The sequence below is a fragment of the Globicephala melas genome, chromosome 15 (assembly GCF_963455315.2).
Source record: "Globicephala melas chromosome 15, mGloMel1.2, whole genome shotgun sequence".
NCBI classification, from domain to species: Eukaryota; Metazoa; Chordata; class Mammalia; order Artiodactyla; family Delphinidae; genus Globicephala; species Globicephala melas.
This window is the reverse complement of record NC_083328.1, coordinates 5,060,960-5,085,845: the sequence shown is the minus strand read 5'-3', so window position 1 is coordinate 5,085,845 and position 24,886 is coordinate 5,060,960. Positions and strand designations below refer to the sequence as shown.

The 24,886-nt window shown below is 48.3% G+C and overlaps 1 protein-coding gene across 2 annotated transcripts in view; it reads right to left on the bottom strand.

The window, feature by feature from the left end:
• Positions 1–24,886, bottom strand: part of LMTK2 (lemur tyrosine kinase 2) — a 174,792-nt gene that overhangs the window by 95,854 nt on the left and 54,052 nt on the right. For both annotated transcript variants that reach the window (XM_030846117.2, XM_060284180.1), the window contains one exon: positions 20,767–21,468. The gene's annotated coding sequence lies outside the window, so the exon portion shown is untranslated. The remainder of the gene's footprint in view (positions 1–20,766; positions 21,469–24,886) is intronic.

Genomic DNA, 24,886 nt, shown 5'->3' with positions numbered 1-24,886 from the left:
GGGAATGTAAACTGCTGCATCCACTATGGAAAAGAGTATGGAAGTTCCCCAAAAAGTTAAAAAGAGAACTTCCATATGATCCAGCAATCCCACTTCTCGGTATTTATCCAAAGGAAACAAAATCACTACCTTGAAAAGTTATCAGGACGGAGAAAAGAGGGGAGACCGGTCAGGAGAGAGAACACCGCAGTCATTCAAGCCGGAAGGGATGGGCTAGGCGGCAAGCACAGGGGTGAAGAGAAATGAGAGGACTGGAGAAAGCCTCCCTAGATGTAGCCCACAGGACATGGGCACCAATTGAATACAGTGGCCGGGGCGGGGCAGAAAGCAAAAGGGAGGCACATGGGTGGCTCTGAGTTTCTGCCCTGTGCAGCTACCCATCTGCTTTAGCCAGGGCCCTGGCCCATGCACACGTATTAACTCATTTAATCAGCCCATCAATCCAACGAGGTAGGTCCTATTACCAACTTGATTTTACAGATGAGGAAACAGAGGCACAGAGAGATTAAGTAACTTGCCCAGAGACACACAGCAAGCTGGGATTCATACCCAGGAAGCTGGCTCCACAGTCTTTAAGCTAACCAACCACACTACACGGAGTCTCTGCAGTAAAAACCAGACTAAGAAAAAGAAGAAGAAAAACACAACCCCAAATATCTGTACCTACTGATTACAGCTGTGTACAAACCCAAGGCCCTCAAGAAAGATTAAAAGATCATTTGGAGAGAGTGTGGGGTTTAATGATGTGTAGGTACTTTTTCCCCTGAAATTCACTAGAGTTTCTCATTAAAGAAAAACAGGTCTGGGGTTGCAAAGCATTTGAGACAGGCAGTAGTCAAAGGTTTATGTCCCACATCACCAGGGCTTGATGTGGTATCTGCAGAATTCTCCTTTATTGCTTCAAGATTGGCTGCCGCCCGGGAGTCCTACTTTTCAGCCAGAGCTGCATGGAGGAGGGAATAGTGGACCCTGTTCAGAGACTCATAAAGAGACAACTTTCCCTCAAATCACAGTAAGGCCCAACGTGTGGTTGTCGGCTTGTTTGAAAGGACATTGGGACACTTTGAACACCTCTGAATTTATTCACTCAAAAACACACAACACCCACCGTTTGCCTTTTTATTCCTGCTGTTCAGATGTCTATGAGCCGTGGAGAGAGTTCCAGGTGGATCATATGTTCCCCATCTCAGCCCTTTTATTCCGCCACTTGGGTTGTAACCAGGCAGGTCCTAGGCCCGGTTAAATAGACACAGTCCCTGCTGGATCCCCAGTGACTGGATTAAATACTCACTGAAAATGCTCAAGAACTATTCATTGGCTGATTGACTGGATGCATGCCAGCGGTAAGGAAACAGGTGTTAGAAATACGAGGTGTTTGGGGCTGTAAAGGAGGTAGAGAGCCCTGGGGGCACCTAGCCAGCCTGGGGGATCCAGCTTAGGTGTATGTGTTCTCTGCACAGGGGAAGCCCAGGGGCAAGCGTTAGAGGCTGCTGTGGGGTGCAATGCAGGACGTGTGTTAGTGCCCAGAGAAGGTGGCCTGGGCAGAACAGAGGCCAGGACACGGGGTGAGGAGTTGCCGGCTCCAGGGTTTGGATTCTGTCCAGCCACTGTTAGGGACTGCTGAAGGGTTTTTTCACTCAACTTTTTGCTGGGGACATTTCAAACATGCAAACATAGATGCTGGAGTGTAAGGCCAGCCCCCCCTGCACACACCTGTCGCCAGCTTTAGCAAACCTTCAACTCAAGGCCAGCCTGGTCTCACCCCCACCTGCTCCTTGCCTCTCCCATATTACTATACAGCAAATTCCAGACATCCTACCTTTTCATTTGTGAATGTTTCGTGGTGCATCTCCAAAAGATAAACATGTTCCATTGAAACAAATACGCACAAAAAACAAACAATTCCTTAATGTCTCCAAATCTCCAATTCCACTGAAGGTTTTTTTTGTTTTTAATATTTTATTTATTTATTTATTTATTTTACTTTGCTTGTTCTGGGTCTTAGTTGTGGCAGGCGGGCTCCTTAGTTGCAGCCGATGGGCTCCCAGTTGCTGCTCATGGGCTCCTTAGTTGCCGTTCACCAGCTCCTTAGCTGTGGCAGGCGAACTCTTAGTTGCAGCATGCATGTGGGATCTAGTTCCCTGACCAGGGATCGAACCTGGGCCGCCTGCATTGGGAGTGCGGAGTCTTAACCACCATGCCACCAGGGAAGTCTCCCATTGAAGGTTTGTTTGTTTTTGTTTTTTTGGCTGTGTTGAGTCTTTGTTGCTGCACGTGGGCTTTCTCTAGTTGCAGTGAGCAGGGGCTACTCTTCGTTGCAGTGCGCAGGCTTCTCATTGCGGTGGCTTCTCTTGTTGCAGAGCACAGGCTCTAGGCATGCAGGCTTCAGAGTTGTGGCTCACAGCCTCTAGAGCGCAGGCTCAGTAGTTGTGGCTCACGGGCTTAGTTGCTCTGAGGCACGTGGGATCTTCCCGGACCAGGGATCGAACCCATGTCCCCTGCATTGGCAGGCGGATTCTTAACCACTGTGCCACCAGGGAAGTCCCTAGTGTTGGGTTTTAATATCATAGATTGAAATTCAAATTTGCACACTCTTTTTTTTTTTTTTTTTTTTTGACAGCACCACACAGCATGCGGGATCCTAGTTCCCCAACCAGGGATCGGACCCATGCCCCCGGCAGTGGAAGTGTGGATTCTTAACCACTGAACCTCCAGGGAAGTCCCTGCACATCTTTATTTCTAAGCTTTGCATTCTACCTGGAAGTTAACTCAGAGAGCTCCCAGTTAGACAGCTGGCCCTACCATGCACAGACCAATTCGTAACAGTTCAGTGCTGTTGGAACCAACTTTTGGCACCGTTTGTGTCTCTCACCCCTGTGGTGTTTCTTCATCTTCCAGGGACAGAGACTATAAAGACCAGACCCAGAACTTGAGTTTCTTCGGTTCTGTCCTCTCACATGACCACTTGGGGATTTGCATTTGGGCTTAAAATTTAAAACCGTGAAATAAAGTGCGAATTGCGAGGTGTGATTTTTTTTATTAAGTGTAACATCCAATTCACATGTGAAATAGTTTACTGATTTTGGATCATACCTTTAAAAATAAAAATGAATTCTTTCCTAAATCGATGGTTTGAAAACCAAGGAACAAATCTAGAAAATGATCATCTTTACATAATTATTACTGAAAACAATTTTGTCTTATAGAGAAGGGGAGTGTTAAAACTCATCTGATCGGCGTCGCATAAACTTGGCCCACCAAGCCGCAGGGGCTGTGGGGAGGGGGTGGGTGGGCCTTTGGGCTGATGACAATGTTTGCATCTAGATTGAGGAGGTGTTTAAACAACATGGTGAATGTACTAAATGCCACTGAATTGTTCACTTTTAAATGGTTAATTTCATGTTATGTGAATTCCATCTTATAAAAAGAGAAAGGAAAAAAAAACCTTCATGGGCCACGTCGAAGAGGTGCAACCACCAGGTTAATAACAACCAAGAGGCGGGGAGATGCCTCCTCATTCTTTTTTTTTTAATTAATTAATTTATTTTTATTTATGGCTGTGTTGGGTCTTCGTTTCTGTGCGTGGGCTTCCTCTAGTTGTGGCGAGCGGGGGCCACTCTTCATCGCGGTGTGCGGGCCTCTCACTATCGCGGCCTCTCTTGTTGCAGAGCACAGGCTCCAGACGCGCAGGCTCAGTAGTTGTGGCTCACGGGCCCAGCCGCTCCGCGGCATGTGGGATCTTCCCGGACCGGGGCTCGAACCCGTGTCCCCTGCATTGACGGGCGGACTCTCAACCACTGCGCCACCAGGGAAGCCCCCTCCTCATTCTTTACAGCGGAAGCAAGGAGAGGCTGCAGGTCTGCCCTGATAGGAGGCTGTCGGCCTGGGGATGCTGCAGCCAGACATCCTGTGTGATTGCAGCGGAGCTGTGTGGCTTGCTCTGTTTGGTCCTAAGTTAGAAGTGGGGACAAAGAGTCAGGAAGGGGCAGTTCTTGACGGAGTCCCAGCTGTCTGGGGCCGGTGGCTGCAGAGGTGGTGGTCAGAATTCTATTGTCATCTGTGGTCTGCCCACTGTCGGCTTGTGTGTTGAGTTTCAAAGGAAGGCACGGGCAGTAACACACCTCTTCCCACACAGGGCAGTGAGTGTCACAGAAGGGCAAGGTGGCAAGGGGAGCAGGTCAATTACTGTCAGTGTCTGCGTCCAAGAATTTGGGCTCTGAGCATCAACTCTGGGCGGAGTCCCAGGGCTCTCCACTTAGTTCGGGCAAGTGCTGGCAGGAGGCGTGTATTTGTGGGCTAAGCGGTGGCACAGACATCCAATCCAGGGGACCGTCAGGGACATGCCCCTCCTCCCATCCCTGCCCACTCCCCTCTGCACCCCTCCCTTGACCTCTCAATGCCTCATTTTCACCCTGAGACCTGCCTGCACTTGGCCCCCACCCTAAGGATCACTATAAGAGAGGCTGGGCTTCCCTCGGGTGGAACATTCCTTCCTGGAGCAGTCCCAAGAGGGTGGGGCTCTGGGTGTGGGGCGAGGGGCACGCCGAGAACACCTGGGACCATTTGCCAGCCATGCCCAATACCTTCCAGTAGGACAGGACCCAGCGCTCTGGGTTTTGTTTCTGTAGAAAGCAAAAACCCTCCATTGTCCCAAACCTGAAAAACAAGCCCAGCCCAGCGCAGCTGAGGGAGCCCAGCGACATTCTTCTACGTAGCCCTTGGCTCAGAGATCAAGGCTCCTAACCTCCATTCTTGAAGAATATTCACGTGAGAGCTTCAGGGGGAAGGCAGGAGCCAGGGACTAACTCGTGCTTTCTCAGAAACTTCTGCACCCAGGAGAACCCCCGTGTGATGCAGGAGAGAAAGCAGGGGAGCCCCAAACGGCGCCAGGCTCGGGATCAGGAAAAGGTGGCCACGGCGCCAGGGTGGCCTGGATCCCCGCCCGGTGGGTGAGAGGGGAGATGCTGGGGGCAAGGCCTGGCCTGTGTGCCCAACATGGCACAGCCGGTGAGAACGTGGGGTGTGTGCTGTGTGCGCGGCCCAGCCTGACCTCGGCGCTCCAGCTCCCGGGTGCCCTGTGGTCCAGGCCCCACCACTTCTTGTCTGGGGACAGCAGCAGCCCCCTCTGCCTCCTCCTTGCTTGCTGGGGTGGCTTCGGTAGTCTTTTCCCCAAATTCACATCCACCTGGAACCTCAGAGTATGACCTGACTTGGAAATAGGGTCTTTGTAGATGTCATTGCTTAAGCATCTCCGGCTGAAATCATGCTGGATTTAGGGTGGGTCCTAACTCCCATGACTGGTGTCAGGACACAGAGACACACAGGGAAGCAGTCCACGTGACGACAGAGGCAGGGATTGGGGTGATGCGGCCACAAGCCGAGGAACACCTGGGGCCACCAGAAGCTAGAAGAGGCAGGAAGCGTCCTCCTCTGGAGCCTTCAGATGGAACGTGGCCCCGCTGACACCTTGACTTTGGACTCTGGCCTCCAGAATAAGAGAATACATTTCTGTCGCTTGAAGCCACCGAGGTCGTGTGATTTATTACAGCAACCCCAGGACACTCATGCACATGCCCTCCGACCTCTGCCCCGACCCCACCCCACCCTGGAGGGCTCTCTCAGGTCAGAAGGCATTCCACCCCCTCCCCATAACATCGGGCCCTTGCCTGCCTCTCCCCTCATCCCCTCCCTCCCTGGACTCCACCCCTGAACTCTCATTTCCTTGAAAACTTCCACTTCCGGAAACTTCTGTTCCCAGAAGATCTGCTGAGTTTGTCCCCACCTCCGGACCTTCATGTTTATTGTTCCCTCTTCCCGGAATGCCCTTCCTCTGGGTCAGTGGATCTCCACGGGGCGATTTCGCCTCCCAGGGGACTTTTGGCGATATCTGGAGACATTTCTGATTTTCACAACGTGAGGAGGCTGCTACAGCATATAGTGGCTAGAGGCCAGGGGTGGGGGGCTGCTCATCACCCCACAGGGCGCAGGACGCCCCCACAGCCAAGAATTACCCTGCCCTCCAAGGGCCTAGGTAGAGAAACCCGGCTCTGGAGCTTTCCATAACTCAGTCCTCCTCTTTCAGGCCTCTGCTCAAACGCCACCTGTCCTTAGAGGCCCTCCAGACCATCCTGTGTGAAGGGGGTGCCTCCTGTCACCCCCTTATCCCATCACATGGTTTCACTCTCTTCATGGTCCCTATCATTGTTTAAAACTATCTTGCCTGTTTATTTTGACGTAAAGTCTGTCTTCCTCCACTAGGGCGCCCTGGCGGATTTGCACAGCCACTGCGGATGGAAATTTTTACTGTCTAGCCATCTCCCCACCAGTCCGCACCCCCAGAATCCCCAGGGAGTCATCAACTGAAGGGTTGTTCTTTTCCATTTAGCTAACAGATACTTTTTCCCTTCTCCCAGGTCTTTGTGTGGAGGTGAGCGCTGCCAGCCTGGACCTGTCTGAACAATCATCACTCCACACAGTTTTTCTAGCACCTTCTAGTCTTGCCAAGGCTGTGAGGGTCAGCCTCACCTCGCATAAAATAAACTGTTCTCCCTGAACACACCTCCCCAGCTGCGTGTTTCCTCCTGGTCTAGACATGCAGCCCTAGAAACAGGAGATGCTGGAACCGAGGTCCCTATACGTCCACTTCGTTCAGAATGAGAACCCCAAAATAACAGAAAGGGTGCTGTTATGAGATAAATTGTGTCCCTCAAATTCACGTGTTGCAGCCTCAAACCCAGGACCTCAGAATGTGACTATAATTAGAGATGGGGCCTCTACAGAGGTGATTAAATTAAGTGAGGTCATATGGGTGGAGCCCCATCCCTTCTGACTCATGTCCTTATAATTTAGAACACAGAGATGCACAGAGGGAAGCCCAGATGAAGACACAGGGAGAAGATGGCTGTCTATAAGCCAAGGAGAGAGGCCTCGGAAGAAACCAACCCTGCCAACACCTTGATCTTGGACTTCTAGCCCCCAGAACTGGGAGAAAATTAATTTTTGTTGTTTAAGCGACCCAGTCTGCAGTTGTGGTGACAGCCCTGCCAAGGTGACACAGGGACCAACCCCTCACTGCTCATGTACTCATAGGCAGGTCTGCCTCCCCTCCCTGAGGCTCACCGCTTCCATCAGTGAGATGAAGAGAATAAGACAGCTACTATACACCTACCTTCTTGAGCTGTTATGAACAGTGAATGAGTCAACATTTCCTGAGCACTAAATACAGGCCAAGCCTTTGCTCATGATTTATTTTGCATTTATCTTGTTTGATCCTCACAGCAACTCTCTGAAATAGGTTCTGTCACACCCATGTTATGGTTCAGGAAACTGAGCTCCAGAGAGATCACATAACTTGCCCAAGTCCACACTGCTGGTGAGTATGATGACTACAATTTGAACCCAGGTTTGCCCAACTCCAAAACCTGGGTACTTAACTATAATGAATACAATGTGCTGGGCACACAGGAGAGCCCAGTAACTGTTAGTTAGAATTCTGTTAGTTAGAATTCTAACTGTTAGTTAGAATTCTCTACAATAGGCTGAGCTACTTAAAGTCTCTGAGAGAGGATGTAACTTTAATCACTTTTAAAGAATTGAAGATCACTGGGGTAACTTAGGGCACCTTCGGTTCAAGTCTATAAACATTAATGAGTACCTATAGTATTTTAGGTGCTTTAGGGAGAGGTACTGCTCTGAGAGCTTATAATTTATTTCTGAAAAAGGCCTGTATTATTCCCCAGAGTTTTTTTGTTTGTTTTTGGATTTGTTTTGTTTTGTTTTGTTTTGCAAGGCAGGAGAGAATACCTATATTAGTTAGCTACTGCTGCATAACAAATTACTTCAGGACTTAGTGTGGGTGCTTTCTGTGGCTCTGGAATTTTGAGAGGGCAAAGTGGAAATGGCTTGTTTTTTGGGTTTTTTAAAACTATTTTTAATTATGGTAAAATATAAATAACATAAAATTTATCATTTTGACCATTTTAAGTATACAGTTCAGTGGCATTAAGTACATTCACAATGTTGTACAACCATCACCATTATTTCCAGAACTTTTTAACATTCCAAACAGAAACTCTGTGCCCATTAAATAACAATTCCCCATTGTGTTGTCTTTGCTTCTTAATGTTTGGGTTCTAAGATGGAATTCTGGAAGACTGGAAGGCTGGGTACTGGAATCATCTCATTCACTCACATATCTGGCAGTTGATAGGCTGGGGCTGTGGGCTGGAACATGTATACATGGCCTTTTCATGTGACCTGGGCTTCCTCTAAAAATAGTTGCTGGATTCTGAAGGCAAGCACTGAGAGAGGGGGGGAGAGAGAGAGAGAGAGAGAGAGAAGAAAGAAGAAGGAGGAGGAGGAGGAGGGGGGGGAGGAGGAGGGGGAGGGGGAGGAGGAGGGGGAGGACGAGAAGAAGAAGAAGGAGAAGGAGGAGAAGAAGAAGAAGAAGGAGAAGGAGAAGGAGAAGGAGAAGAAGAAGAAGAAAAAGAAGAAGAGGAAAACAAGAAGAAGAAGAAGATGAAAAAGGAGGAGAAGGAGGAGGGGTGGGTAGGAAGCTGTATTCTTTGTATGACCTCATCCCAGAAGTCACATAGCCTCACTCTGGCTGTGCCCCATTGGATGGGGCAGCCACAAAGTCCAGATTCATGAGGAGGGCACACAGACTCCACTTCTCAGGGGGAGGCAAGTCACTCAATTTTTGTAAGAAGAGCATGTAGGATGGATAAATATACTGGTGAGGTCCTCTTCGGAAAACACAATCTGTTGCACTTGAGGAGGCTGAATACATAAGTGCTGAGACATTTCTAAGTATGGACATGACCATGGAGGGATGTGGCTGAGCGTGGAGGAGGTAAGTTCTGGTCTTGACAGGAATATAGGATTTTTCGCGGTGGGGAAAAGATAGTAAGGGCAGTCAACGCAGACTGGAGAAGAGATCAAGGCTTGGCTACTCCTGTTTGTCATGTGTGGCCGGCGCTTTTGGACTTCCGTGGGACTCAGCAAAGTGATGCCTTGTGACCAGCAGAGCCACAAACATCCAGCCCATGTATGTGAGGTTGGAGCAGGAGCAATGAGCCCAACAGAAAGCCAGCATGGAGATAAGTTTAGAATCTACTACAGGTGGTCTCACAAATCAGGGCAGAGGGATTGGATCCTCTGATAAATAATGCTGGGACAACTGGTTGGGTTATTGTGAATGAGAATAAAATTAGACTTCTTAGCTCTCACCTTATGGTATCAAAATAGATTCCAGATGGATCAAAGAATTTAATTAAAAGCCATAAAGGCACAAAACACATTTAGTTGAAAATGTTTATCTGATCCTGGGGAGGGGAAGGTCTTTCTGAACATAAAAAGGAACAAATCATCAATAAAGGAAGCAACTAATAAGGAACATCCTCTGTGGCATTGTTTGTAAAAGGGAAAAGTCAGGAACCCTCAAATCCAAAGGTGGAGAATTGGTTAAATAAGTTATTAGATACATCTGCATGTTTAAATACCATGTGATCATTAAGAATCACGTTCTTAAATAATATTTAAGGATATAGGGTGTGAGATAATAGAAATTACATACTGGTTTCTGCCACTGGTTCCTGGCACAGAGCTCCTAAACCCCTTGTAATTTCTTAAGCGATAAGAATGCTAAGAGCATCTCCTTCTAATATTTGTCTTTGACCCATTCCCTGACCCAGGGCTCCTAAAACCCTAGTCAATTCCTACATGAGAAGAGCACGAGGAGCATCTCTTGTTCTAATGAGGTGACTCTTGATGGGCTCCTGGATGGGGGCCTCCAGAAAGACCACGCCACGATTAGAAGCTTGGAATTTTCAGCCTTATCCCCCATCCTCCAGACAGGGGAGAGGGGCTAGAAATAGAGTTAATAATTTATCATATCGGGGGCTTCCCTGGTGGCACAGTGGTTAAGAATCTGCCTGCGAATGCAGGGGACACAGGCTCGAGCCCTGGTCCGGGAAGATCCCACATGCCGCAGAGCAACTAAGCCCGTGCGCCACAACTACTGAGCCTGCGTGCCACAACTACTGAGCCCACGTGCCACAACTACTGAAGCCCGCGCGCCTAGAGCCCGCGCTCCGCAACAAGAGAAGCCACCTCAATGAGAAGCCCCTGCTCGCCGCAACTAGAGAAAGCCCACGCACAGCAACTAAGACCCAACACAGCCAAAAATAAATTAATTAAATAAATAAATTTTAAAAAATAATTTATCATATCTACGTGAGGATGTCTCCATGAAATCCCAATAGGAGGGGGTTCAAAGAGCTTTCAGGCTGGCAAACACATCCACATTGGGAGGGTGACACACCTCAAATCCATGGGGACAGAGCTCCTACACTTGGGACCCTCCCAGACTTCACCCTATGTATCTCTTCATCTGGATGTTCATCTGTATCCTTTATTATATCCTTTAATATACTGGTAAACGTAAGTAAGTGTTTCCCTGAGTGCTGTGAGCCACTCTAGCAAATTAAGTGAACCCAAGGAGGGCGCTGTTGGAACCTAGCACAGGTGATAACTTGGGCTTGCGACTGGCACTGGAGTGGAGGCGGGGGGCATTCTTGTGGGACTGGGCTCTTAACTTGTGGGATCTGACACTGTCTCCCGGTAGACAGCGTTAGAGTTGAGTTAAATTGTAGGACACCCAGCTGGTGTCACAGAGAATTGCGTATTGTGGGGAAAACCTCTTCTCATTTGTTGACCAGAATTGTCACAAGTGAAGTGTTTTCTCTTAGTAAAGGAGACTCACAGGTGAAAGAAACATAGAGAGAAGACCTGGGGTTTTCCCTACATGGAAAGGAAAAAACTAAGGGAAAATGCTCAGGCTGTATTAAATGAAAAAAGTGGATTGCAAAATATTGTAATTATACCATGCTATCCTTTGCTATAATTTTAGTGATGGCTGAGGTTCTATTGCTTCCTATGTACTCAGCACTGTACTGTTTATATCACTGAAATTTCCCCAATGACCCTGTGAGGTAGGCACAGTTAATATTCCCATTTTACAGGTTAGAAGGCCGAGGTGCAGAGAAATTCATTCCTTTGCCTGAGGTGGCAGTTAAGCAGAGGAGCTGGGCTTGTAACCCAGGCGTACCTGTCTCCAGAGCCCTGGCAAAAAATCACTCAGGGGCCGTGAATTTCCAATTTTGTAAGAAACAAACCCCTCAAAAAATGAATGGAGGGCTTCCCTGGTGGCGCAGTGGTTAAGAATCCGCCTGCCAATGCAGGGGACATGGGTTCGATCCCTGGGCCTGGAAGATCCCACATGCCACGGAGCAACTAAGCCCGTGCGCCACAACTACTGAGCCTGTACTCTAGAGCCCACAAGCCACAACTACTAAGCCTGCGTACCACAACTACTGAAGCCCACACGCCTAGAGCCTGTGCTCTGCAACAAGTGAAGCCATGACAATGAGAAGCCCGTGCACCGCAAAGAAGAGTAACCCCCGCTCGCCGCAACTAGAGAAAGCCCCTGCACAGCAAAAAAGACCCAACGCAGCCAAAAATAAAAAGAAATTAATTAATTAATTTTTTAAAAAAATGAATGGAGCAGAGGGATACTGGAAGGATAAAGGCCCAAATGTTAGCTCTGGTTAAGCATGGGTGGTGAGATGATTTTCCACACTCTCCACAAATTTATGTTGCTTTTAAAGTAAAACAAATTTAGGGAATTCCCTGGTGGTCTAGTGGTTAGGACTCCACACTTTCATTGCCGAGGGCCCATGTTCAGTCCCTGTTGGGGAACCTAAGATCCCCCAAGTTTAGCGGTGCAGCAAAAAAAAAAAAGATTGAAACAAATCTATAAAACCCATATAAAAGAAGGGGCATACGCTATATATAAGTCCACACCAGCATGTCATAAAAAACTCTCCTCTCTTGGGGTCTCTAAGGAATTTGTAACCACGGGCTCTGGGGGTCCGCATGAAGAGACACACCCATAAATGCCCAGAGCAGCACAGGGCTCCAGAAGATGCCCAGAAAACACTTGACGGTCAATGGCTACAGTGGAAGTTTAATGAAAGCAGTTTCTGAAATGAACAGCCATTGCCCTAAGGGCAGCAGACGCAGCTCTAAGGGACCTGCTGTGACAGGGCAACGCTGCTCTTTATATTTAAGTAGCGCCTCTCAGTGCTGCCCCTCTGACTCACGCCTGGGGACCCCCCTCACAGACCGCGCCACCAGATAGGCCACTAGGTGGCGAGCGTCAGCCCGACTCGACGACTGGTCCAGCCAACACGACGGACTCTGGTTGCCGTGGATACAGCTGGGCGGGGGCGGAGCCAAACTGGAGCCGAGAAGGAAGGGGCTGGTCTCATCTGTCTGCCACCCTCCTGTTACCAATCCCCACCTCATCGCCTCCAATCCTGTCGCCCCACCCGCAGCTCTCAGTTTCCCTGTCTTTAAAAGGCAGAGACTGGGGAGGAGTGAAGAACAAAAGGAAAACTTTTCAGCACTGCTTTTTTTTTTTTTTCTTATTGAAGGTTATGGAACGGTTCAAACATACAGAAAACTATTCGGAGTAAAAACAACTCTCATGCACCCTCCATCCAGAATAAATATGTTAACGTTTTTGGTTTACGTTTCTGATTTTTAAGAAATCCCCTTTGAAGAGGGAAGAGATATGGGAACATATGTATATGTATAACTGATTCACTTTGTTGTAAAGCAGAAACTAACATACCATTGTAAAGCAATTATACTCCAATAAAGATGTTTAAAAAAAAAAGAAAGAAATCCCCTTTGGATCCCTCCTGAATCTCACTTTCCTCTCCCTGGAGGCAAAATCCCTAACTTGAAGTTGGCCTGTATCCTTCCTGCCCATGCTTTTCTACTTTCACTACCTCAATAGTATCCATAAACAATGGAGAGTATTGTTTTTGTTTTCAAATGTACATTTTCACACCGAACGTAGTCTTCAAACTGCTTTTTCACCCAACATATTGTTGAGATTTATTCTTGATAGATGTTCATTTTAACTGCCTTATAGACGTCCTTTGTTTTAACATACCCATTTTTATTTTGTTTAAATATGGTCATTTCTATTGTTTCCATTTTTTTGCTGTTACAAACAATGCTGCAGTGAACATCCTTGCTCTTTGCTCCCGGTGCCCCATACAAGAGATTCTCTCTGGAATACGTTTAGGAGCACGGGTTCTGGGTTGTGAGAGATGAACAGCCTCCAGTCACCAGGGATTGCTGATTGCTCGGTAAGTGAGTGAGGCAATCTCCACTCCCACCAGCAGGGTGCAAGTTCCCATTTCCCCAAGTCCTCACCAGGACTTAGTGTTGTTACCCTTTCCATTTTTCAGCTTCATGTCTTCCTACCTACTCCTCAGGGAGGTGAGAGGAGGTGGCTCACTGATAACAGTGGCTGATCTTTGAACTGCATCCCTAGTGGACTTTTAAGAATACGTTTTGCAGCTTCTCCTTTTGCACAGACCTGTGGGGAGTAGGGCAGGCTCCTGCCCTGGGTACCATCGGTTTCTTCTAAGTGCCCACAATGCCATCAGAATGAATGCCCTTGACCGCACTCCTTGTCACCTCTGCTTCCTCCCACCCCATCTCCTTCCTCGCTATGCTTTTAACCTGCCCAGTCCCAGCAGAGTCAGCAGAGCAGGGCTGGCTTCCTGGGTGAGTGACACGTGCAGTTGGCAGGACCCCACGCTCAGAGGAGTCCCTTGTTTAGCTTCATGCTCTGCTCTCACTGTCTTGAAATTCTTAATAATTTTCTCTTTGAACTTGTGTTTGTTGAGTGAGGTCCAATGGGACAACGGCACAGGTACATAAACAAGAGAGATACCTGAAATAAGCATGTCCATGGTTGTTTGTCACCCCATTTGCTTAATGACATTCCTGATGCTCCATGGACCCATGATGTGTGGGAGTTCAGGGAGGCTCAAAGCTAGGAATAAGGGGTAAGCAAAATGGGGTCCATCCATACCATGGAATGTCATTCAGCCTTAAAAGGGAGAAAATTCTGATACAGGCCGCAACATGGATGAACCTTGAGGACATTAGGCTCAGTGAAATAAGCCAGTAACAAAAGGGCAAATGTTGTATGATTCCACTGACATGAACCTATTCTAGGCTCCTAGAATAGTCACATTCATAGAGACAGAAAGTTTGAAGGAGGTTGCCTGGGGCTGGAGGAAGGGAAGGTGTGGAGTTTTTGTTGAATGGGGACAGAGTTTCAGTTTGGGAAGATGAAAAAGTTCTGGGGACGGATGGTGGTGATGGTTGCAGAACAATATGAATGTACTTAATGCCACTGAACCATACTCTTAATAAATGGCTAAAATGGTAAATTTTATGTTAGGTATGCTTTACCTTAATAAAAATCATCACCACCAGCAAAAATAAAACAACCCACTTACCTTGAAATTAGGTGGGACATGTTTCATGCTGGGGGAAATGCAGGTCCAGATGGCAGCCCTGAGTGTCTGTGGACCTGTGAGCACATCAGTATAACCCCCTTGAAGGAGCCCAGCCCCTTTGCGTGCAGAGCACCGCGGACCGAGATGTTCACCCTGCCCGCCCTCGGTGCAGAGGCGGGAGGCGAACTGCCTGTCTCCCTCCTTGTGAGGCTCTGTACTCACTCCCCCCCTCAAGCTCTATCAACTGCACCACCAACAACAAAGGACAAAACAAAACAAAAGTCGTCCACACCAACACACACATCTTTCTGCCTTCTGTCCAGTCTTTGTTCACCTGCAGGTGTATTTTTACCCAGTTTGAGTCAGCACAGAGACATTTTTGGATTCTGCTTGTTTTACTTTAATGTTGTGGACATTTTCATACATGGCTGCAGTCCTCGTGGTTGTTATTTTTAAGAGCTGGGAAACAACATCCCATCTGGTCAATGTACCATAATTTATTTTGCCCTTCTCCTACTTTTGGACGTGTGGCCTGTTTTTAGTCTCCCACGAATTTAAGGAGTGGCCTGGCCAGCTGAGCACTTTCATGCATCAAGATTTTGTCCTTGAGTCTCATACCAGCATGAGACGATGTGCCCTGGCCGTGTCCCAGAGCGTCTCCAAGAACCCCAGCAGCTAGAGCAGGCGCTCAAAGAACCAAGGTTGGGGAAGGGCCTGAGGCATTAGTGGACCCCAAGAGGACCCCAGAAGGGAGCACACACTATGGGACACAGGTACCTACATGGGCCACATGGATGCTGCCAAACTTTTGCAATTTCAAGTTTGAGGGAGCCCAGGGCCAGCCTCAAGTTCAATAATTTCCCAGAAGGACTCAGAGAACTCTGCAAAGCTACTGTACTCATGGTTATGGTTTATTATAGAGAAAGGACATATATTAAGGTCAGCCAAGGGCAGAGGCTCATGGGGCAGAGTCCAGACAGGTTCTACACACAGAGCCTCTAGCTGCCTCCCTCCAGTGGAGGCATGGACAGAGCTAAATCTCCCAAAGAATGAGGTTATGTATTGATCGGTTGATGAAGACGTGATCAGAGGCTGGTGGGAACCTAACCCCATATTTTCCCCATGAGCAATGGTTCTGTGTTCACTAGTTCAGTATTGGCGGAGATTTTATAGAATATAATGACCTCGAATAATAGGAATTGACTGTAAGTGAAGTCATGGGTGGGATGAGAATATCACAGAAGACAGCATAGGGTGAAGGGGGACAGCGTCCAGCTTGGTGCAGGAGGAGGCGCCTGAAAAGGAGACTGGGAAGGCAGCTCCAATGAGGCAGAGGAAACTCCACCAAGCCCAGCAGAAAGAACCTTCTGGCATCTCTCCTGCCAAGAGGACAGGTGAGAACAGGGCTGAAATGCCCTGGCTCTAGTGACATGGAGGTCATCATTGGTGACCTCAGTGGCAGGGTGGGAACAGACAGGGGCTCGAGAGAGAATGGGGGATGGGAGGCTGTTAGTTTAGAGACATCTTTTGGGGAGTTTGGCTGTGAAAGGGAGAAGAGAGAAAGCTGGTGTTAATTAAAGGGGGTGAGGGGTCCTGAGAGTGTTCTTTTTTGTGTGCTTTGTTTTGTTTCCCATGAGAGAGGCTAAGGTCTGTTGAAAAGCCGAGATGGGGAGGATCCAGTGGCTGGAGAGATGGGGTGGGGGTGGGGGAAGAGGGAGGGGTCCAAGTCCCATGGGGGGGCGGATGGAGGGAGGGAAGAGGGGCATTGGGCGTTTCTAACTGGAGGCTCCCAGGATCTTTGTGAAGTGGGAGGCCAGGCCACTGGTGAAGGGGTGTTGGGGGGAGGTAAGGGGCAGAGATCCGAGGTTGGAGGAGAGAAGGGGGAGGTTGAAATAGTTATTGCGGAGTGTGGGGGAGTGACAGGACCCCAGAGTCACCGGGGAGTGCCGTGGGCCCTGGGGGACGGCCGTGGAGGATGTACAGCAGAGCCCCTGAGTCCTCTGACTCTCCAGGCCCCCCGCCCCCCTCGCCCTCTCCCCAGCTGCTCAGGGCCAGACCCAGAGAGAGCACCTTGCCTTTGTTCCTGAAATCCCACCCCCCAAATCAGCTGGCACCAATGTAGCAGAGGGTATCTATGCATAGACATCTGAATTTAAAAGATGTCAACATACAAACTACCACCATCTCAGCCCAGGGAACAGAAAGCAACTGTGGGACGTGTTTACAAGATCCAGGGCTCTGGGACGGTGGCTTTAAAAGGGGTTTTGTGGTCACCTCTTTCTGATTTTGAAGGATGGCCCCGTCCCCACAACTGGTGCAGGTGGAGGAGAACCAGAGCCCGTCTCCCCACCGCCCTCACCGCAGGCACCATCTGTGCCTGAGAACAGCTCGCCCCATGTGGCTGGCTCTGTTTCTGGAAACCAGCAAGGGGATGAAGCATCTCTGATGTGGAGCCCACGGGAGACCCACACGTATGAAGCAAGCAGGCCAAGAAAAGGCAGTCCAAAATAGATTCTGTCTTTGGCAGAAAATGCCTTAGTGCCAGAATGGAAAAGATTTGACCAAAATGAGCCATTTTCAAGGCCCTCTGAAGGAACATGCATGTGGAGAACGGCGAGTCCAGAGGTGAGAGCCAGCAGAGGAGGGTTGAGAGGCCTTTTCTGGAGCTTTCTCTACATGTGGGCAGTGCTGCCTTCTGCCTGGGCCACAATGCCGGGCCTGGCCCTCAGGGGGCCTTGAGGAAACCCAGATGCCTCTGGTCAGGGTGACACTGGGGGTTCTGAACATCTCTCCTGGGTTGGTCTTAGTGCTGAGACCAGGCCCAGCTCTCATGGGAAGCCCATCACCCAGGGCTTTCTGCCTAAAAGAGGTCCAAGAGCCACGATCCCAGGAACAGGCTGCCTTTCTCCAAGGGGCCTTAAGCCCAAATGGTGGGTAACTGGGGGATTTCAGAATGGATGTGGGCCCCTGGGGGGTGCAGATGACCAGGCCACAGGAACCATCTCCCAGGATGCACTGAAGGCAGAAACCGTGGGAATCACTTGGAAGGAAGACCTTACTAGAAAAACACAATGATATGTATATCAGGACATTTCTAAGAACAGCAGGAGAAAAACCATGGTGGTTTCCAAGAAAACGGCTTTTTAAACATTAAGCAAATCTGCAGGCAGCAAAGGAAAAAATAGATAAATTGGAAAACCTCAGAATTTAAAACTTGTGTGCATCTAAGGACACTATCAACAGAGTGAAAAAGCAGCCCGTGGAATGGGGGGAAATAGATGCAAAGCTTATATCTGATAAGGGGTTAATATCCAACATATATAAAGAATTCCTACAATTCCACAACACCCCCTCCCCAAACAATATGATTAAAAATGGGCAAAGGGGGACTTCCCCTGGTGGTGCAGTGGATAAGACTCCACGCTCCCAATGCGTGGGGCACAGGTCCAATCCCTGGTCAGGGAACTAGATCCCACATGCATGCTGCAACTAAGAGTTTGCATGCTGCAACTAAGGAGCCCACGAGCCACAGCTAAGGAGCCCACCGGCTGCAACTAAGACGCGGTGCAACCAAATAAATAAATAAATAAATATTTTTAAAAATGGGCAAAGGATTCAAGTTGACATTTCTCCAAAGAAGATATACAAATGGTCAACAGGAAAAGATGCTTAACGTGTCTAATCATTAGGGAAATGGAAATAAAAACCACAATGAGATACCACTTCATACCCATAGGATGTCTACTATAGTAAAAAAAAAAAAAAGACAATGACAAGTGTTGGTTAGTATGTGGGAAAATTAGAACACTAGTGCAGTATTGTTAAGAAATGTAAAATGATGAAGGTGCTGTGGAAAACAGGATGATGGTTCCTCAAAAAACTAAAAGTAGAAGTACCATATGATCCAGCAATTTCACTTCTGCGTATACACCCAAAAGAACTGAAAGCAGGGTCTTGAAGAGAGATTTTCACACCCATGTTCATAGCAGCATTATTCACAATAGCTAACACGTGGACGCAACCCGAGTGTCCATCGACAGATGAATGAATAAGCAAAACGTGGTAATCCAATAGAATATGATTCAGCCTTACAAAGACAGGAAATTCTGACACCTGCTACAACATGGATGGACCTTGAGGGTATTATGCGGAGTAAAAGAAGCCAGTCACAAAAGGACAAATTCTGTATGATTCCACTTAGACGAGGTACCTGGACTCGTCAAATTCACAGAGACAGGAAGTAGAATGGTGGTTGCTGGGGGTTGGGGGAGGGGAGGGAATTAGTGTTTAATACGGATAGTTCCAGATTTACAAGAGTTATGGGGATGGATGGTGGTGATGACTGCACAACAATGTGAATGTACTTCATACAACTGAACTGTACACTTGAAAATGGTTAGGATGCTAAATTTTATGGTATGTGCGTTCTAACACAATAAAGAAAAACGTTTTGCATTGAAATACAAAAACACTATTGAACTAAAAATATAAGATAAAATAAGTACAAGATTCCCTTTCATCAATTTGCAGGAAATCTGGAAATCTGCCAACCGGGGCACAGTCAGCAGCTTTGGGTCCATCGTCAGCGGGGTCCCCAGGCGTCCGGGAGACGAGACCCCCTCCACTGACAAGGAGGGAACAAACCGGGGAATCCCACCCTCTTTTCCTCTTTCCAGCATCTGAGTCAATGCTGATTCTGTTCCTTTGCCCCAAAACAAAACCTGAGCTGCATGGCGCAGGATTGGCTTATCCCGCAGGCGTTGGCAGGCGGACCCTGCCCCCGGGCACCGTCTGCACACAGCAGGGACAAGTTAGCACATTTCAGAGCCTCTCCGCTCCCCTCTGCTGCACCCTGCATCCTGGGGCTCAGCCCAGCACTCGTCCTCGTCCTTGGCTCTGGGCTTAAGGAGAAGTTTAAACTTTCTGCTTAAATCATAAGAAATTTGATCTGGCCAAGCACTTTCCCCAGATTTAGCCACTTATCCTGTTTTGTTTGCAAATATCAGGTGCATTCTCTCAAGATAAAAATGGCGAGAGGTCATTATCCGGCAGGGCCCTGTTTGGACTCCAGGCCCGGGGTCTGTGCATGCGCTCAGCTTAGGGTGTGTAATGGTGGGGAATCCCGCAGGAGGCAGCACCCTGCTGCCCGGACACCCGTAGGGCCCCATCCAGGAGCACCCAAAGGTGAGCCTGGGGAATCTCTCTACATTTCTCCAGGAGGAGCCTGGAGGCCGAGTATGTGCTGCCAGAAACTTGGGGGGAGGTGATTTCTGACGTCAAGTCCCTGGAGTGTGGGGACTAATTGGAGAACTGAGGCTGGGGCCAGGCCTGAGCATCTCTGAGGGGCCCTTTCTTGGTGGGCTCAGGACCCTCTTCCAGGCCAGACCCTAGCGATGAGCTGATAGGAAGACCACCTGTGGACCAGCGGGCACAGATGCAACCACTTCCCCGCTCCTCCTCGGTACCACGTGCCCACAGGGCAGTCAACAAACTCGCCTTGAAAGATCCCTCAGCTACGAGATCTGCCCTTAGGACCAGCAAGTTGGTCCCAGCGACAGCATGGCTGGCAGTTAAGAGCCAAATTCTAGTGTTGGTGACCTTGGGCAAATCTTTTCACCTCTCTGAGCCTCAGTGTCCTCATCTGTAAGATGGGGATGTTAAAGTAATATTCCCTCCTAGGGTCGGCTGTGACATTTAAATGAATTAATTTACATACAAAGCACTTAGAACAGTGCCTGGCACAGAATAAGCTCTATATGATGTTATTATTGTTACATTCTAATGAGTGGAGACAGACCTCCCCAGAAGTAAACCAATGCCTGAGATAATTTCAAAGACATAATATTTATGAAGAAAACAAAACAGGGAAGGCAGACCTGAATTTGGGAACATAGTAATATGCAAATCAGGACATTCCTAATGACTGTGGGAGGAAAACCATAGTGGTTTCCAATTAAGTGGTCTTTCAAAATTTAAGATTTAATTACCCAACTAATACACGGGTTACACATAATACCTTCTCCACATGAAAATTTGAAACGTCACACATAAGGCTGACCTGAAGCAGCTCCAGAGAGGGTGTGAGGCTCACCCAGGACCCCACCCTCATCCCTGGCATCTATTTTTATTGATTCCTGCCTGCGTCATCTTGCTCCCAGAGAGATGAGTTAGTTCACGATAGAAAAGAGAAGTTGCCTTGGCCAGTCATAAAGAGATTTATAAGTTCTCTGATCTGTTAATTAGATAAGTTCTTTTGAGTCCATACTGAGACCTGCTCTCTGGGGGGACCATTCCCAGGCAGGACCCCCTCCCCAGCATGGCTATTTCTGGCTTCCTCTGAAAAGAGTCATAATGACAAGGCAGAAGGGCTTTTTCTTACCGTCCTCCGTGGCTGCAAACCTAATACCTCTTTCCAAAGCATTAGCTCAGCGTGGTGGAGGCCAGGTCCAGGGATCCACTTTTCTTGATTAAACGGAGAATGCATTTGCTGACCAGAAGTTCTGGATTCCAGACTTGGTGTTGGACTGGATGCAGTGTCTGTGGGGCCCCGCTGGCAGGGGCGCCAGTGCAAGTCAGCCCTGGGGATGGCTACCAGGAGTGCATGTCCTGTCCCCAGCTCACAGGTGTGAATGGGCCAACACAGGAACGGGCCTGAAACGTGGGGCTTTCCTGTCTTCTTTCTGAGAACGCCTCCCTCATCACCAGACTCCAAACTCTCAGGCTTCATTTTGGTTTCAAGTGTCAGCAGAGGCAGACTGGGGACAAAATAGTCCAGGACAAAGAGACTCACTCTTGCTTGTCACTTCTTAGCCCAGCCATGGCGATGACCAACATTGTCTCCCCAAAGGACACAAAGGCTACTCTGCCCAGCAGCAAAGGTGAGGGCGTCTGCTCTCTTCCCCAAGTGAGGAGGGTCCTGGGGTGTCAGAGCAGCTGGACCTTCAGCACTCAGTCCAATCCTCTTGCTTTCAGGTGAGGAAACTGAGGCTCAGAGGGGGTTGGTTTCCCCAGGGCCGTCACAGGGCTTCCAGACTCCCAGGTTCTGCTGCTGGCATGGAGACGACAGCTCCTCCTGTAGCATCTGGAATGCAAGGGAGTGGATTACCTTGAGAGACAGCACGGGATCACAGTTAAGTGCACAGGCCCTGGGCTCAGTCTGCCCAGCCTCAGCCTCTGCTTGGCCACTTACCAACCCCAGGACACCAGACAGCCATTTAATTCCCATTTAATAGCCATTTCTCCTCAGGGAGTTCATTTGTAAGACGGATATAAAAATAGAAGCTGTTTCATACAATAGAGCCCAGTATCTGACATGTGGCTAAGCGTTCAATAAATTCTGGATAGTACTGTTATTAATTTTGACATCTTTCATTGAGACCTCTTTGTGAATTAGAGAAAATTTATATTCTGGGGAAGGAAATGAGAGCCTTCCTTTGCTATCTGTGGCCAGGTCTGCAAATCTGAAATATTGCTTCAGTTGCCATTAGCATCCAATCATGCCTATAGATAGTATATAAATAAAAAAGTCCATCTGTGATGACTACTTCTAGATGTACAGACCTCGGCTCCTCTAGAAGAGGATATCTGATATAATTTCCTTAATGACTGTATGCCAAATACATCCTATAAAAACACCAAATCACGTCACACTCACTAGGATGGATAGAGCAGCATTATTTACAATAGCTCGAAGGTAGAAATGACTCAAATGCCCACCCTGGATAAATGGACAAACAAAATATGATATATACATACAATGGAATATTATTTGGCCGCGAAAAGGAATGAAGTACTGACACCTGCTACAACACAGATAAAGCTTGACACAAAAGGACAAATATTCTATAATTCCATGTATATGAAATATTAAGAACAGGCAAGTCCATAGAGAGCAAGTAGATGGGTGGCTGTCAGGGGAGAAAGAAGCGGGGAGTGAGGAGCAATGGCTTATTGGTGTGGGGTTTCCTTTCGGGGGCGATGAAAATGTTTTGGAACAAGATAGAGGGGTGGCTGTACAACATTGTGAATGCCTTGGATCCCACTGAATTGTTCACTTTAAAATGGTTAATGTTATGTGAATTTCACCTCAATAAACACACACACACACACACACACACACACACACACACTCCTTACCCATCTATGAGGAACTTCCGTGGAGATGGCAGATAAAAGCATGAGGCACTGATTTAGGTTGGGCCACATCTTAAGTTAAAAACAAAAGAAAAAAATAACCCTTAAGGGTCTCTGTATCTTTTTCAGAATCTGGCAGCTTCAACCACAAACCTTTCTTTTGGAAAGGAAATTATGGTAGCTGAATGGGATGTAAATGGGATAAACTTTGTCAGGTAAAAATCCTGGAGAAGGGAAAGGGAGGTGGGAAGACACAAAGGTGATGGATGTTAACTAGACTTACTGTGGTGATCATTTCTCAGTCTATACAAATGGCAGATCGTGATGCTGTACACGTGAAACTAATATATGTTAATTACACCTCAGCTGAATAAACAAGACACAAAGGAGTTAGTCTCATCTCTCCTAGTACAGCATCAATTGGTGATTGTAAAATTAAAACATGATATTTTATAAAAGCCAAAAAAATGATAAAAATTAAAACAGAATTTTAAATACTCCTGTAGAGATATCAGGCCCTAGTTTGAGCAACGCTGGCTGGGACGTGAGCTGAGTTAGCGCCTGGCCCCAGACCTTCCAGCCCACCTGTGCCAGTCAGGGCTGCAGGCCAGGCGCCAGGAGTATGGGCTGTGTGTTCCAGGTGCCTCCCATCTCTCACCTCCTTCCACCTCCCGGAGCCCTGTCCCACCCGACTGTATCGAGGCCTCCTTTACAGAATAACTAAGTTATTCTGAGTAACTCAGAACCCTCCGTTCTGACGAGACCACGCATGCCTGTGTGGTGGGGCAGAGGTGCCCAGAGAGGCCTCAAACAAGACACCGCAGACTCCAGTTCTCCAGGTGGCCTGGCCCCGAGTGGCCGTGTGACCCTGAGCACCTCCCTCAGCCTCAGTGCCCCCCGAGGCCCCATCTTTAAGATGAAGCAGTAGATCACCAAGTGAGCCTGGAGATCAGGATGCTCTAAAGTTCCAAGGATTCCTACCGCTTGGAAAAAGTGGCCCCAGGCTCCACTCCCTGCTCCTCCCCAGGCTCCGTGGGGCTCGGTGTGCTCACCTGTAGCATGGGGAGAACGATGCTCACCCCTGGCCCACGCAGCAAAAAGGCATTTGACTATCTTACAAATTCTAAATACCTTTTCCGTGAAATTCCTCAGTATTGTCATAGCAACTCGTCAAATCTAAGCATATTTGAATGTGATCTCCCATAATTTGAAATTTAAATAGTACTGTGGTTCTGTATATTATGTTTAAAAATTAAGTATGGAAACCTTTCTTTGTCTATGAATGTTTGAATGAAAAGAAAGTAATGGAAGGATTGATTAAAAAAAAAAAAAAGTTCTCCACTCTGGTTGATGCGTCGGATGAGCTATGAGTCCTGGGAGGCCCCACCAGCCAGGTAGGTGTCCTGGGGGCTGACAAACATGCTGTCTGAGCAGGAATTTTCAGGGACCAACTGCCAGGCGAGTGTGCTCAAACCTCTAATCGAGGGACCCAAATGGGACATCAAATTAGGTAAACCACCAACAGCTCCTGCTCTGCCCCCCTCCCTCACCTGCTTCCCCAGCCGGATCCCTGGCTATGAAGGGGACCCAATGCTGGAGTCACCCTGGAGGCGGCTCAGGACCCAAAGACGAAAAGCCTGGATTTGGTCCCATCTAGATGACCTTGTTCATGTGGGAGAGCCTTCTGGAATTAAACTCCATCTCACCCCATTCTGAGGCTCCATGCTTTCGACGCCACACAAGGACATGCTCACTGCCCATGTCTTTGCCTGGGAATTTCCCAGAAGTTCTCAGCATAGATGAAAACCTGTTGTGAAGGCGGAAAAGTCCCCAGGCCTAGGGAGCTGGGCTCTGCGACTCTGGGTCCCCATCGCGTGAAGGCATACAGCCCTTGTCCCATCAGGACCAATGGCCAAGTCAGCATGTGGGGTGACAGAGCCATGGGTCCCGATGGGCAGAACCAAAGGCGAGAGACTGTGGCAACCCACAATGTGGCATCTCAGCCAGGAGTGAAAAAATACAGCAAAGAGCAGCCTACAAAAGGATGTGCCTCTTTTTTTCTGTGCCGACCCTCGTGGCTGCCCGGCCTCCCATGACTGGGTGCCTTTGTCTGTGGGATCCAGTGGAGATATTGATCTGCCTGGATTGCAATGCCTGGGACAAGGAAGCAGTTAAAAGCTTAGAAAAGGGAAATTCCACTAAACATTGAGATAGCGGCAAAGTAAAGTTAACCTGGATGAACCTTGAGGGCATGATGCTAAGTGAAATAAGCCAGGCACAGAGGGACAGATGCCATATGATCCCACTTACGTGAGGTCCCTGGAGGAGCCCAATTCATAGACAGAAAGCAGAAGGGAGGTAACGGG